The sequence below is a fragment of the Schistocerca serialis genome, chromosome 5 (assembly GCF_023864345.2).
Source record: "Schistocerca serialis cubense isolate TAMUIC-IGC-003099 chromosome 5, iqSchSeri2.2, whole genome shotgun sequence".
NCBI classification, from domain to species: domain Eukaryota; kingdom Metazoa; phylum Arthropoda; class Insecta; order Orthoptera; family Acrididae; genus Schistocerca; species Schistocerca serialis.
The window spans coordinates 617299955-617317361 of record NC_064642.1 but is presented as its reverse complement, the minus strand read 5'-3'; positions in this window follow the sequence as shown (position 1 = coordinate 617317361).

The window sequence follows — 17407 nt, the reverse complement described above, 5'->3', positions numbered from 1 at the left end:
CAGGATTCGAACCTGCGACCGTAGCGGTCACACGGTTCCAAACTGAAGCGCCTGGAACGTTCGGCCACACTGGCCGGCGAAGAGGTTTCAGATTCAGTCATTGGCAACACTAACGATCCTCGCCAATGGCAAAGGGCAGTTCAATCCAAAATTTCTGTGTCCCTCGATGTAACACTCCTGACGGCGGCAGGCCAGTCGCGATGCTGTCACGCGACGGATGATCCTGAAGATCAATTATCTTGAAGAGGGCTCATGATCAAGTATTAAGAATCGAAGCAGTGAAGCGATTTCTATCGAATGTTTAATAAACGGGAAGCTCGCAATGCTGCATGTTCTTGTCTCTTATTGTATTCCGATTGCTTGGGCTTCGGATATTCCCAACGTTCACGGGAAAAATGCTCCTTATAACACACAATTTCCCCCCCCCCCCCCCCCCCCCCCTGGGCTGTCCTCTCGTCTCTCGCGCATTCTACCAAAATCTCTTTCCATTGGTCTTTGTGACCTATGACGCAGCTCCTTGTCAGCAACAGTCGAGCTACTCTGTCCAACCTCTGTCATCTCACACTTGCAGAAGCCCAAAAACTGTTGTTCCCCATCCCATTTTTGATTACATTGATTTGTGGTGTCTGGTGTTTTTTGAAGAAAAGATTCTGTTTTCTATTTTTGTGCACAATAGTGCCTTTTGCTGAAATCATTCCTCCTCCTCTGATTCCTAGATTGTACCACAGGATATGCTGTCTGTGTTTGTCCACGATGCTGCGGGCGGCAGTAATGCGCCATTACAGTAGACTGTACACAGACTAGTGGAAGCTATTGACCCGCACTTCCCCCGGCAAGTCCTTACGCGAAATGGTTAAGGGCGTCGGTCTACCTTACTTCCCTGGCGGCTCGGATGCTTCTGTGCCGCTCAGAATCTGCTTTCGACGTCCTTTCACTTGTGTAAGGCATGCAAATCCGAATAAGGTATAAATTAAGAGTTAGGTTACATTAACCACATATATACTGTCGCTGGCAGTGTTATTTTCCACATTCGTCGGTGATGGTTAAATATTCATTATGATGTTACACACATTATGGGACTGTTTCTGGAAAAAACATTCACAAAACAGTGCACAGGCTCATTACTCTCTTATGTAATACGGCTGTTCCACCGTTGAAGTACAGTACACCGATAATAGTAGTAGTGTTTTTGTAATCCTCGACAGTTAGCCTGGCAACAAAACAGAGTAGAGTGGGTGATGTAAGCAAATACACTGGTTATTTTCTGTATAACATGTCCTTGAAAGAAGTGTGTCATTCGATGACTGTCAAATATGAATGGCGGTTGTAGAAACCCTGCTCTAGACTAAAGATGCTCTCTGTGTTCAGTTGCCGTGTAGTAAAGATCCCTATGAGTATGGTACGAGGTGTGTGAAGTGGAGAAAGAGCGTCACACCACAACCGACAGCAGCTCGTGTAATATTATGAAATTTTAAACTACACGCTTTACTGTACAGTGATCCTGTTAGTTGTGATTTCTGTTGGGTTGTCCTCTAGCTCGTAAGGGAGTAGTTCTGTTGCCACTCCCCAAGGCGAAGGGAGATGTTTATTTGCCATTCCTCAAGGCGTCAGAACCCTTCTACAGCAGTTGACGTTTTGGTTTTAGTGGGTCATAACACTTCCTACTGGTTCTAAGTGTCCACCAAGAAGTCTTCCCCATGCCAACCTCTTCATTTCCGAGTAGTACTTACACCGGACTTCCCTTGTAGTTTCTAGTCCACAGAGATCTTTGAAATACCTATAAAGTTATTAATCGATAGTGCAACACATGTCTTATCACCCTGTCCCTTCTTCTTAATAATGTTTTTTAGATATTCCTTTCTTCGCCTGAGGACAATCTCTCATTTCTTATCGTACACCTGTGTTTCAAAGTCCTTCTGGGGCATTACATCTCTAACACTTCGATTCAATTTTTTTATAGATTTTCCACAGTTCGTGGTTCACTTGCATACAAAGTTGTCCACCAAACGAACATTCTAAGAAAATTCCTCCCCAAATTATTACCGACGTTACATAGCACTAAACTTCTTTTGGCCAGGAATGCCCTCTTTGCCTGTCCTAGTCTGTATGAACACTTAATACACCAGATAATGGTTTCTAAAAGTTTGTGGGAATAGAGATACAATCAAAATGGATACAATCAAAAAGGAAGCTTGTACCTGCTATTTCAGTAAGCATTTTCTTGGCATGTTATTTACGGCAAATTTGCTACGCTTAACAATTGGCTGTTATTTTAGTTTCCCGTTCCTTTAGTGACATGTTCCTCCAGCAGGTCACAACACAGCCATTTCTTTCATTTCAGCCCCATGTGTGCAATTGAAAGGTGTGAGGTTTAAGTGCTTTAATATCCTTCAGTGCTTAAGAAATAATAAAAATTTGTGAAGTGTCTTGCAAAAATTAAATGTAGAATCAGTATGAACACAGTGAATATCAACTAGTGGTGGTGTTAGAAATGAAAACTCTTAGGCGTAGCAGGATTACAGGCACGTCACTATTGAAGGTTCTTACACGGCTAAGGAACACGCAGTACTGTTTTTATGCAAAGAAGATGCAAGACTGAGGTTGTCTGGGAATTACTAAATAAACTTAGCTCGTTCAAGAAAGAAGTAGCATACAAGATTCTCGTTCGACCGGTTTCTGAGTACTGCGCTTCCGTCTGAGAGTCCCACGTGTTAAGAAATGGAGATAATGTGAAGGAGTGTGGCGAGCTCTGCGAAACATTCGTACACCAAGCGCGAGAGCTTTACGGAGATACCAAATTACAGTAGAACGTTAGACAACGAAACATGAAGAAGAGGTTTACTAATAAATTCCTACAGCGTGCATTTCGAGAAGAGTTACATACCATTCCTTCTCCTGTAGTCCATGATCTGGGTGGAGTCGGGTTTGGACTGGTTTGTGCAGCCGAGATCTTATCTTTTAAATGTGTTAATTAACAGCTGAAATATTTGCACACTAACACAATGGCATCAATAAAATGTAAAACAATTAATAATAAATCAACACTATTGTGCCCAGAGCTAATACTTCTGAAAAATGGGAAAACAGAAAAATAAAATAAATAAAAACTTCCTAGGCTATGCGGTATGCATACATCTCAAATTTTTTCCACCCTTATGACACGCAAGTGCCTACCAACCGAGAAAACGCGATGAAAAGTTCGGCATACACTTTCGCTGCCCATAGTATTTAAAGTCGGACTATCATACAAACACAGTAGAATAGATTAATGAAATCACAGCTAGATCTACCTATACTACCAAGGACTCCACCACCTCTTTCCTACTGCTACATTTAATGGGACTGTGAGGTTGCTTAATGTATGGACAATAACAACAAAGTAAAATGCAGAAAACTTATAGCTATATGTAATTGTTGAGCAAGCCTTTAGCATGATTTCAAATAGCATACAGATTTCTTTTGTAGAACACACCTTCAGCGTGGTACAAGACGTAATACAAAAGTACACTATTGCAGCCCTACTGCCACACCGTGTAACAACGGAACTTCGAACGAACACTTCATATTCAAACCAGAAACACCAACAGCTGGCTGACTTCACTGTACGCAGCGCCCACGCCAATATAATCTGTTTCACAACTTGTCAGCTACCCATCAGACATTGCAGGCCACTAAAGGTCACTCTTAGTGCTTCGTACATTAGAACAATAAGAAAACCACTCCTCTCCTTATCTGGTTGTGGTTGCCGTCTCCTCTGTCTACCACATAAAGACACACACGCCTTCCCGGTAATCTATGTCCACGACAGCTTGACTCCGACAGTGAATACATGCACATTTTAAATTGCATTCAATATTACAAAAGCGATATGTCTTCATTATTTTAAAATTAGTGATCGCTATTTGCAATGTTTATAAAACTAGAAGTGAAGATGATATTGCTATAATTTTTGTTACTAAAAGTACGTAAAGCTTGTTAAAGTTTGCTTATGAAACATAGATTTGTTTATAACCATTAAGTAACAATAAAGTTGTTAAACATTATTTTAGTGGCTAACATTGAAAATCTCCCGTTTCATTGACTCTGTAAACACCTGATCTTAATATAACAATGATCAATACGTGTTAATTTTGTGATAGTGAATGTAATTTAAATTTTTATGTGTAATCACCGTCATCAGTCTGCATATGCTGCACAAAGAAAATCTCTGCTCCAGCGCAAATTCTTTGAACAGTAACCTTAGTCTCCTTCCTTGGTTTGCGTACGTCGTGCGTACGTCGAATAAAGCACATAGAATTTGTTGTTTGTTGCAAAAGTTTGTGCTGTGCTGTCAGATTACTATAAAATATAAATAATTATTTTAAGAGTAAATTGTGGCGCTAGGATTAAACTCATGGATGCTGATAAATGCAAGTAATGGCTTCATTTCCGTCTTATGATGTACATAATTGCTGACTCCTATCGACGTTCAGGACTGACTTACTTCGTTTTCTCCACCTTTGCAAAGCTACACAAGCCCCACAAAAATCACTGGAAATGTGTACCATTTGAAGTTGATTCGCTAGGCGATTCGAGGCTGGACATCGTATAATAAAAAACTGAACCATCACAAAAGACGGTTGTTGCAGTTATTTGTGTTAACCATTTATGAAAACTATCCTTCTTCACCTCCCTCTAAAACGTTCGCATCATCACATTCTTTACATCCCTTTACCCCTGCTATTTAGAGATTTTAAGTGGTCTTTATCATATATAACTGTCAGGATGGAAAGTGGATGAAGAAATATTTTAATCATTTCCCCTTATAAAGAAATGGTTGCATATGATTAAAGTGAATAATTAAGAAAAGACATTTACAAAACCGCACGTTACGCAGTAGCATCAAACAAATGAAACAGCATGCGTGACTGATTATGCAACAATGTAATAAATGTTTTCACAATGAAATTTCGATTCATCTGTAAAATGAGCTCGACGCGCACAAGGGTTACAGATGACAACTGTGCGGTGCATTGTGCCTATCAGTCCATTCAGGGATATAAATTGCCGCATATTTTCGCCGTAACATGATTTCGCTCTCCACTGGGGAATTCGGCTGTTGAGTATACGAGAAATCCCGCTTGACAAATTGTTCGTGCTTTTACGACTGCACCAGCGTGGGAGCTCCATACAATTTTCGAATCAAAAGGCACTGTTTTAAAAAGTAAGTTCTGCGTATGAAGCTTTCATCTGAAATAAATCGTGAACGTTTCGCATTTCCATTCTTGTAAGAGAGGCCGACTAACCACGTCCAAGTGTGTGGCCCCACAGTATTAACTGCATGAATTTTCCGTTGGTTTCAGTTACTCTATCTGATAGCAACCAAAATATCATCACTAATTTGGTTGACGGCTTTAAAGTAAAAAAAAGTAAAGATAGCGAACAGGGCAATGCTTTGCAGTTACTAAAAATGTTTGGGAATTTAATATACGATTTCACTAATTTGGTTGACGGCTTTAAAGTAAAAAAAAGTAAAGATAGCGAACAGGGCAATGCTTTGCAGTTACTAAAAATGTTTGGGAATTTAATATACGAGTATGTCCTGATCATCCCCCCTCTCTCTATGTGCATCTCCTCCCCTCTCTCAGTCACACACCTCTTTCCGTCACTTTCCGTCCATCTCCTCTCCCCCTAGCAGTCTCCAGCTTCTCTTCCCTCCTCTCTTTACCCATCTCCTCCTCCTCCCTCTCTACGTACATTTATCAGTTTACCATCCCCATCCCTCACTGTCTATTTCCCATAACCCCCGCTGACCTTGAGCCATGTTTATTGGTATAGCCAACGAAGCCTTGATTAGGCTTTGGTGTATGAAGTATGACAGACATCACCTATGGTTAACCCACCCATCCACAGACCCTGTGCCACACAATACTGTCTTTTGTCAATATCGCTGATGCCAATGCATTTCCCCTTTCGTGAGCCTTATCATCGCTAGGCTGATTAACCATTCGTCTCTGTTTCGCTTATAGAGGGTGTTAGGGGTACAAGGGCAGATATTGTGCTCACTGATACCTTCATATGCACCCATTTCAGTACAGTCTTCCCACAAAACATGTCACTTGATTAGGACCATAAGTGGTCTCCTTGGTCGTAACTGCACCACTGTGTAGGCTCTGTCTATCAGTACAGATTTCACCTTTTGCATCCATATGTCCAGCCTTCAGCACTTGGACTGTTTCCCAGGCAGCATTGATGGGTTGCTCTCGTCACTTGTTCTTGGAGGTGCCAACCAATCCTAAAACTTTGTACCCAATATATTTATAACTGTTAGTCTGCAAATGAAACAAACACTAATGTAATGCTGTTCCGTACAACGTTCGTAATCATCAATAAAAATGTGCACATAATAGCTCCAAACACCATGTCTACTTTCCTTCCCGAACGACATATCCGCAACACCAACAGGGGACACTCAGTCTCACTGTGGGTAGCGGCCATAATGTTTCCGATCATTGGGATAGCTTTCATACGCAATGTATTCAGTAGTTAAATAATTATTTCCTGTCTGTTAACTAATCATAAACCATCACTTGATAGGATAACGCATTAAGACGGGTTGCTCACAAAATAAGATACTAACTTTAGTCCCGTGGTCTAGGGGTAGCGTCTTTGATTCATAATCAAAACGTCTTCGGTCCCGGGTTCCATCCCCGCCACTGCCTAAATTTTGATAAATAATCAGCATTGGCGGCCGAAGACTTCCGGCATAAGAAGTCAGCCTCATTCTGCCAACGGCCTTGTGAAAGATGGCGGAGGAGCGGATAGAGATTCAGGGCACTCTCTTGCCCTAGGGGTGGGAAATTGCCCCTAAAGGTGGAAGAATCGGCAATGATCAACGAGATGAGGATGCAGAAGGCAATGGAAACCACTGCATTAAAGACACGTAACGTGTATCCACAGGACATGTGACCTGTAATTGAAGAAGTGTCATGATGATCTCTCCATTGGGAAAAGATTCCGGAATAGTCCCCCATTCGGGTCTCCGGGAGGGGACTGCCAAGGGGGAGGTTACCATGAGAAAAAGATTGAATAATCAACGAAAGGATAACGTTCTACGAGTCGGGGCGTGGAATGTCAGAAGCTTGAACGTGGTATGGAAACTAGAAAATCTGAAAAGGGAAATTCAACGGCTCAATCTAGATATAGTAGGGGTCAGTGAAGTGAAGTGGAAGGAAGACAAGGATTTTTGGTCAGATGAGTATCGGGTAATATCAACAGCAGCAGAAAATGGTATAACAGGTGTAGGATTCGTTATGAATAGGAAGGTAGGGCAGAGGGTGTGTTACTGTGAACAGTTCAGTGACCGGGTTGTTCTAATCAGAATCGACAGCAGACCAACACCGACAACGATATTTCAGGTAGATATGCCGATGTCGCAAGCTGAAGATGAACAGATAGAGAAAGTGTATGAGGATATTGAAAGGGTAATGCAGTATGTAAAGGGGGACGAAAATCTAATAGTCATGGGCGACTGGAATGCAGTTCTAGGGGAAGGAGTAGAAGAAAAGGTTACAGGAGAATATGGGCTTGGGACAAGGAATGAAAGAGGAGAAAGACTGAGTTCTGTAACAAGTTTCAGCTATTAACGGCGAATACCCTGTTCAAGAATCACAAGAGATACGGGAAGATTTCAATTAGATTACATCATGGTCAGACAGAGATTCCGAAATCAGACACTGGATTGTAAGGCGTACCCAGGAGCAGATATAGACTCAGATCACAATATAGTAGTGATGAAGAGTAGGCTGAAGTTCAAGACATTAGTCAGGAAGAATCAATACGCAAAGAAGTGGGATACGGAAGTACTAAGGAATGACGAGATACGTTTGAAGTTCTCTAACGCTATAGATACAGCAATAAGGAATAGCGCAGTAGGCAGTACAGTTGAAGAGGAATGGACATCTCTAAAAAGGGCCATCACAGAAGTTGGGAAGGAAAACATAGGTACAAGGAAAGTAGCTGCGAAGAAACCATGGGTAACAGAAGAAATACTTCATTTGATTGATGAAAGGAGGAAGTACAAACATGTTCCGGGAAAATCAGGAATACAGAAATACAAGTAGCTGAGGAATGAAATAAATAGGAAGTGCAGGGAAGCTAAGACGAAATGGCTGCAGGAAAAATGTGAAGACATCGAAAAAGATATGATTGTCGGAAGGACACACTCAGCATACAGGAAAGTCAAAACAACCTTTGGTAACGTTAAAAGCAACGGTGGTAACATTAAGAGTGCAACGGGAATTCCACTGTTAAATGCAGAGGAGAGAGCAGATAGGTGGAAAGAATACATTGAAAGCCTCTATGAGGGTGAAGATTTGTCTGACATGATAGAAGAAGAAACAGGAGTCGATTTACAAGCGATAGGGGATCCAGTATTAGAATCGGAATTTAAAAGAGCTTTGGAGGACTTACGGTCAAATAAGGCAGAAGAAGTCACAGATAACTTCCATCAGAATTTCTAAAATCATTGGGGGAAGTGGCAACAGAACGACTAATCACGTTGGTGTGTAGAATATATGAGTCTGGCGATATACCATCTGACTTTCGGAAAAGCATCATCCACACAATTCCGAAGACGGCAAGAGCTGACAAGTGCGAGAATTATCGCACAATCAGCTTAACAGCTCATGCATCTAAGCTGCTTACAAGAATAATATACAGAAGAATGGAAAAGGAAATTGAGAATGTGCTAGGTGACGATCAGTTTGGCTTCAGGAAAAGTAAAGGGACGAGAGAGGCAATTCTGACGTTACGGCTAATAATGGAAGCAAGGCTAAAGAAAAATCAGGACACTTTCATAGGATTTGTCGACCTGGAAAAAGCATTCGACAATATAAAATGATGCAAGCTGTTCGAGATTCTGAAAAAAGTAGGGGTAAGCTATAGGGAGAGACGGGTCATATACAATGTGTACAACAACCAAGAGGGAATAATAAGAGTTGACGATCAAGAACGAAGTGCTCGTATTAAGAAGGGTGTAAGACAAGGCTGTAGCCTTTCGCCCCTACTCTTCAATCTGTACATCGAGGAAGCAATGATGGAAATAAAAGAAAGGTTCAGGAGTGGAATTAAAATACAAGGTGAAAGGATATCAATGATACGATTCGCTGATGACATTGCTATCCTGAGTGAAAGTGAAGAAGAATTAAATGATCTGCTGAACGGAATGAACAGTCTAATGAGTACACAGTATGGTTTGAAAGTAAATCGGAGAAAGACGAAGGTAATGAGAAGTAGTAGAAATGAGAACAACGAGAAACTTAACATCAGGATTGATGGTCACGAAGTCAATCAAATTAAGGAATTCTGCTACCTAGGCAGTAAAATAACCAATGACGGACGGAGCAAGGAGGACATCAAAAGCAGACTCGCTATGGCAAAAAATGCATTTCTGGCCAACAGAAGTCTTAATATTAAATACCGGCCTTAATTTGAGGAAGAAATTTCTGAGGATGTAAGTCTGGAGTACAGCATTGTATGGTAGTGAAACATGGACTGTGGGAAAACCGGAACAGAAGAGAATCGAAGCATTTGAGATGTGGTGCTATAGACGAATGTTGAAAATTAGGTGGACTGATAAGGTAAGGAATGAGGAGGTTCTACGCAGAATCGGAGAGGAAAGAAATATGTGGAAAACACTGATAAGGAGAAGGGACAGGATGATAGGACATCTGCTAAGACATGAGGGAATGACTTCCATGGTACTAGAGGGAGCTGTAGAGGGCAGAAGCTGTAGAGGAAGACAGAGATTGGAATACGTCAAGCAAATAATTGAGGATGTAGGTTGCAAGTGCTACTCTGAGATGAAGAGGTTAGCACAGGAAAGGAATTCGTGGCGGGCCGCATCAAACCAGTCGGTAGACTGATGAAAAAAAAAAAAGTACTGCTGATAGGGACCCGCCAGCTGCAGCTACGGGCGGTCTCTCGTCAGGAAGCGCCCTACTGCTGAACAAGGATGAGACTACACTGTCTCCGTCACATGGACGTGGCAAATCGCCTCGTACTTGCGATAAAGAGGGGCAACCACCCCTCAGCATCACCATTCTCGTGGTATGTTGTGAAGAACGGACTGAAAGTACATGACGAATGCTAATACGATATTTTGTTTTGACTCACTGACTCAGCTTGGTTTTTGGAGTTGTCTTGTCGGTGGTTATTGGCAACGTATGGGCTTTCGAATGAGTGACGGACACAGTCGTGCCACCTCATTGTACCGTCCTGTCATTTACTGTACCTTCCTTTCGTGCAATGAAATGCGTCTGTAAGCCGACATAAGAAGGATCACCTAATGTGCGTCAGGCCTGGTGGGCGAGAGGGTGGTGGTGGTGGGGGGGGGGGGGGGTGAAGCGCCGGTCTGGAAACTGAACGGCACGAGCTCGAATACCTAGGAACACGGAAAACGTCAACCTGTTTACAACGTAGCCTTCTCCTGTTAATGATGTGAAGATTGAGCTGAAACGACGTGTGGTTCGATTTCCTTCCAAACCGTAAGCCCTTTTTCCCCGGTACTATTCTTGAAGTCGTTTGGGGACACAGACATTGCGCAAGTGGCATTCAATAGAAAGACGGACACAAAGTCATTGTGCTACAACGAATTATTTTTCGTATCATCCAATGTCTAAGTAATAATTACACTAAAATTAAATTAAATAAATCGGTTACATCATTGATTTCTTACGTTTGGAAATAGTGTAATGAACAAAACAGCCTAGATCACGTACTACACTGAAGCGCCAAAGAAGCTGGTATAGGCATTCGTATTGAAATACAGAATTATGTAAACGGGCTGAATACAGCGCTACGGCCGGCAACGCCTATATAAGACAACAAGTCTCTGGCGGAGTTGTTAGATCGATTACTGCTGCTACAATGGCAGGTTATCAACATTTGAGTTTGAATGTGGTTTTATATTCGGCGCAAGAGCGATGGGACACAGCATCTCCGAGGTAGCGATGAACTGGGGATTTTCCTGTACGGTAACTTCACGAATTCGGGAAGACATAGAATCTCCGACATCGCTGCGACCGGAAAAGATGCTGCAAGAACGGGATCGAAGACGCTGGAAGAGAATCGTTCAACGTTGTTGTTGTTGTTGTTGTTGTTGTTGTTGTTGTCTTCAGTCCTGAGACTGGTTTGATGCAGCTCTCCATGCTTCTCTATCCTGTGCAAGCTTCTTCATCTCCCAGTACCTACTGCAACGTACATCCTTCTGAATCTGCTTAGTGTATTCATCTCTTGGTCTCCCTCTACGATTTTTACCCTCCACGCTTCCCTCCAATACTAAATTGGTGATCCCTGGATGACTCAGAACATGTCCTACCAACCGATCCCTTCTTATAGTCAAGTTGGGCCACAAACTTCTCTTCTCCCCAATCCTATTCAATACTTCCTCATTAGTTATGTGATCTACCCATCTAATCTTCAGCATTCTTCTGTAGCACCACATTTCGAAAGCTTCTATTCTCTTCTTGTCCAAACGAGTTAGCGTCCATGTTTCAATTATATACATGGCTACGCTCCATACAAATACATTCAGAAACGACTTCGTGACACTTAAATCTATACTCGATGTTAACAAATTTCTCTTCTTCAGAAACGCTTTCCTTGCCATTGCCAGTCAACATTTTATATCCTCTCTACTTCGAACATCATCAGTTATTTTGCTCCCCAAATAGCAAAACTCCTTTACTACTTGTAGTGTCTCATTTCCTAATCTAATTCCCTCAGCATCACCCGACATAATTCGATTATATTCCATTATCCTCGTTGTGCTTTTGTTGATGCTCATCTTATACCTTCCTTTCAAGACAATGTCCATTCCGTTCAACTGCTCTAACAAGTCCTTTGCTGTTTCTGACAGAATTACAATGTCATCGGTGAACCTGAAAGTTTTTATTTCTTCTCCATGGATTTTAATACCTACTCCGAATTTTTCTTGTGTTTCCTTCACTGCTTGCTCAATATACAGACTGAACAACATCGGGGAGAGGCTACAGCCCAGTCTCACTCCCTTCCCAGCCACTGCTTCCCTTTCATGTCCCTCGACTCTTATGACTGCCATCTGGTTTCTGTACAAATTGTAAATAGCCTTTCGCTCCCTGTATATGAAAGAAAGTATTCCAGTCAACATTGTCAAAAGCTTTCTCTAAGTCTACAAATGATAGAAACGTAGGTTTGCCTTTCCTTAATCTTTCTTCTAAGATCAGTCGTAAAGTCAGTATTGCCTCACGTGTTGCGATATTTCTACGGAATCCAAACTGATCTTCCCCGAGGTCGGCTTCTACCAGTTATTCCATTCGTCTGTAAAGAATTCGTGTTAGTATTTTGCAGCTGTGACCTATTACACTGATAGTTCGGTAATTTTCACATCTATCAACACCTGCTTTCTTTGGGAATGGAATTATTATAGTCTTCTTGAAGTCTGAGGGTATTTCGCCAGTCTCATACAGCTTGCTGACCAGATGGTAGAGTTTTGTCAGGACTGGCTCTCCCAAGGCCGTCAGTAGTTCTAATGGAATGTTGCCTACTCCCGGGGCCTTGTTTCGACTCAGGTCTTTCAGTGCTCTGTCAAACTCTTTACGCAGTATCATATCTCCCATTTCATCTTCATCTACATCCTCTTCCATTTCCATAATATTCTACTCAAGTACATCGCCCTTGTTTAGACCCTCTATATACTCCTTCCACGTTTCTGCTTTCCCATTTTTGGTTAGAACTGGGTTTCCATCTGAGCTCTTCATATTCATACAAGTGCTTCTCTTTTCTCCAAATGTCTCTTAATTTTCCTGTAGGCAGTATCTATCTTACCCCTAGTGAGGTAAGCCTACATCTTTACATTTGTCCTCTAGCCATCCCTGCTTAGCCAATTTGCACTTCCTGTCGATCTCATTTTTGAGACGTTTGTACTCCTTTTTGCCTGCTTCATTTATTGCATTTTTATATTTTCTCCTTTCATCAATTAAATTCAATATTTCTTCTGTTACACAATGATTTCTACTAGCCCTCGTCTTTTACCTACTTGATCCTCTGCTGCCTTCACTATTTCATCTCTCAAAGCTACCCATTCTTCTTCTACTGTATTTCTTTCCCCCATTCCTGTCAATTATTCCCTTATGCTCTCCCTGGTTCTTTCAGTTTATCCAGGTCCCATCTCCTTAAATTCCCACCTTTTTGCAGTTTCTTCAGTTTTAATCTACAGTTCATAACCAATAGATTGTGGGGAGAGTCCGCATCTGCCCCTGGAAATGTCTTACAATTATATAATCTATCTGAAACCTGTCAGTATCTCCAGGCTTCTTCCATGTATACAGTTTTCTTTTATGATTCTTGAACCAAGTGTTAGCTATGATTAAGATATGCTCCGTGCAAAATTCTACCAGGCGGCTTCCTCTTTCATTTCTTAGCCCCAATCCATGTTCACCTACCACGTTTCCTTCTCTCCCTTGTCCTACTACCGAATTCCAGTCACCCATTACTATTAAATTTTCATCTCCCTTCACTATCTGAATAATTTCTTTTATTTCATCATACATTTCTTCAATCTCTTCGTCATCTGCATAGCTAGTTGGCATATAAACTTGTACTACTGTAGTAGGCGTGGGCATCGTGTCTCTCTTGGCCATAATAATGCGTTCACTATGCTGTTTGCAGTAGCTTACCCGCACTCCTATTTTGTTATTCATTATTAAACCTACTCCTGCATTACTCCTATTTTATTTTGAATTTATTACCTTGTATTCACCTGACCAAAAGTCTTGTTCCTCCTGCCACACAAATTCACTAATTCCCACGATATCTAACTTTAACCTATCGATTTCCCTTTTTAAATTTTCTAACCTACCTCCTCGATTAAGGGATCTGACATTGCACGCTCCGATCTGTAGAATGCTAGTTTTCTTTCTCCTGATAACAACGTCCTCCTGAGTAGTCCCCGCCCGGAGATCCGAATGGGGGACTATTTTACCTCCGGAATATTTTACCCACGAGAACGCCATCATCATTTAACCATACAGTAAAGCTGCATGCTCTCGGGAAAAATTACGGCTGTAGTTTCCTCATGCTTTCAGCCGTTCGCAGTACCAGCACAGCAAGGCCGTTTTGGTTAGTGTTACAGGGCCAGATTAGTCAATCATCCAGACTGTTGGCCCTGCAACTACTGAAAAGGCTGCTGCCCCTCTTCATGAACCACACGTTTGGCAGCCTCTCAACAGATATCCCTCCATTGTGGTTGCACCTACGGTACGGCTATCTGTATCGCTGAGGCACGCAAGCCTCTCCACCAACGGCAAGGTCCATGGTTCTTGGGGGGGTCGTTCAACGTAACAGAAGTGAAATCAAAAAATTGCTGCAGGTTCAAACGCTGGGTCATAAAGTGTCATTCAACGAAACATCATCGATATTGGCTTTCGGAGCCGAAGACCCACTCATGTACCCTTGATAACATCAAACTTTATGTCTCACCTCGGCCCGTTAACACCGATACTGGACTGTTGACGACTGGAAAAGGGTTGCCTGGTCGGACAAGTCCGGTTTCAAATTTTACTGAGCGGATGGACGTGGCCGAGCGGTTCTAGGCGCTACAGTCTGGAACAGCGCGACCGCTAGGCTCGCAGGTTCGAATCCTGCCTCGGGCATGGATGTGTGTGACTTCCGTAGGTTAGTTAGGTTTAAGTAGTTCTAGGGTACTGATGACCTCAGATGTTAAGTCCCATAGTGCTCAGAGCCATTTGAACCATTTGGATGGACGTGTACGGGTATGGAGACAACCTCATGAATCCATGGACCCCGCGTGTTACCATGGACTGTTCAAGCTATGGAGGCTCTGTAATGGTGTGGGCTGTGTGCAGTTGGGGTGATATGGGACCCCTGATACATTTAGATACGCCTCTGACAGGTGACACATACGTAAGCATCCTCTCTAATCATCTGCATCCATTGAAGTCCATTGTGCATTCCGACGTATTTGAGCAATTCCAGCAGGACGATGCGACACCCTACACGTCCAGCATTGCTACAGAGTGGCTCCAGGAACACTCTTCTGAGATTAAACACTTCCACTGGCCACCAATCTCCCCAGAGATGAACATTAATTAGCATATCTGGGATACCTTGCAACGTGCTGTTCAGGAGAGATCTCCACCCTCTCGTACTTTTACTGATTTATTGAGAGCCCTGCAGGATTTATGATGTCAATATACTACTTCAGACATTTGTCGAGTACATGCAACGTCGTGTTGTGGCACTTCTGTGTGCACGCGGGGGCTCTACAAGATATTAGGTAGGTGTACCAGGTTCTTTGGCTCTTCAGGGTATAATCTGCCATTTCTGGTTGAGGTCGAGTCTCATAATCTTCAGATTACAATCCAAAATACCGAAGGACTATTGATACCACTAGCGTCAGCTGCTTATGGTCGATACAATAACAACGGACAACATGTGATGCCTGCGAAGCAACAGTCCTCTATATTGTAGATTTAATATGAAGATAACAGAAATCTTCCAAAACCCTTCATACAATATGATCAACGATTTTTTATTCATCAAATTTCCAAACAATGTCTGTGATTTCTCCCGCTATAAAATTCCGTTTTTCTTTCCTGAGTGATTATGAAGATTTTTTTCGGTCGGAAGAGGAGTGTAGAATAATTTAGGTGACGTTTTGCCGATATAATGGTACAGCATCACCATATTCTGTCTATCGTATGGACGAAGGAATCCTCCAGGCTTCCCCAACTCCTTTGCTCCGATGTGCTGTCTGTCTCTTTTGATAAATACTGTCAAAAACAGTCTTGATCACAATTTATTTAATACGGTGACCGGTTTCGACCACTACTGTGGTATCTTCAGACCTATGAGTAAGAACCTCCTTCTGCTGGAGAATAGTTGTTTAAGTGTCAGGAAGTTTTTTTCTGAAAGAATTTGTACGGAGCGTAGCCATCTATGTGTAGAGTCGCAGAATAGTAAAGAGATGGAAACTTGAAATATTGTCAAAGTTTCATTGCCTATGGCGAGAGCCAGAGGTAGTACGTTAACCAAGAGGTAAGAGGACTACGCATATATCGGAATGTGTCATCACGCAGGGGCAATGGCCTGGGTACACACAACAGGCAAGAGAGAATTGCTTAGCACGCCAGCATGCTAGCTTTGATAGCAACAATGCACTAGCAGTTAGACTTGCAGTTAGATGTGTACCGGGTCACTGCATAGCGATCAGCCCGGTGATCGACATGTTAATCTTTATTAAAGAGATGTTGCAGTAATGGCGGCCCATCCAGCAGCAGACGTGAGGGGACAGTACCAGCTCCGGTCCTCTCAGCTGCCACCGTCAATCATCAACCCAGGATTAGCAGACATCGTGGCAGACTCGCTCGTCGCCAATACTGACCACATCAGTCAGCCGTCGTCGAGATCGTGCGGGGCCTAGGCCCTGTGCATCCACTGTCACAACCGGGTGAGCCGACGACGCTGGGGGACTGCAGCCCGTTCGGACAAGCCACCAGGAGGAGCAGGGAAGAAGACGGGGTGGGATACACTCCGCACTACGAGAACGCCTCTCGTGCCGATAGCGTCGGGACTCCAACCTGGAGCCTCCTACACGCAGCAGCTTGCTGTCCGCAGCCAAGCCGGCCGCCAAGACGGGCGCCGCCAGCCATGCGCGGCCGAAGTAAGGACATTCCTCCGCTACGTCACAGCACGCGGCGCTGCGCTTGCACAACTGCGCGGCCCGGATCTGGTGTCATCACTACGAGTTAGCGAGGACTCAGGGAAGGTCGTTGACATCACCAAGCCACCTTGTACTCGGCAGGAATAAAGGTGTTATGAATTAATAATGTTTCTTTGGCGTTTCTGAAGCGTCCACAGTCATTTCCTAGCATCCTGACAACTGGAGAGGTCACCGCTCGGCCATGCAGTCCACCGTAGGCGACCGGAACCACCGGGGGTGGCGAAACATGGGTGATTAACAGTTTAACAAGAAGAGAATTGAAGCTTTTGAAATGTGGTGCTACAGAAGAATGCTGAAAATTACATGGCTACGTCACGGAACTAATGTGAAAGTACTGAGTATTGCAGAAGTATTTGAGGAGAAGAGGAATTTGTGGCACAACCTGACTAGAAGAAGGGATCGGTTGGTAGGACATGTTCTGAGGCATCAAGGGATCCGAAATTTAGTATTTGAGGTACGCTTCGAGGGAAAATCGTAAAGGGAGACAGAGATGAATACACTAAACAAAGTCAGAAGCATATAGGCTGCAGTATATCCTCAGAGATGAAGAGGCTTGCACAAGATAGAGTTGCATGGAGAGATGCATCAAACCAGTCTTTGGACTGAAGGCAGCAACAACAACAGAGATTTGTCACCTTATCACAA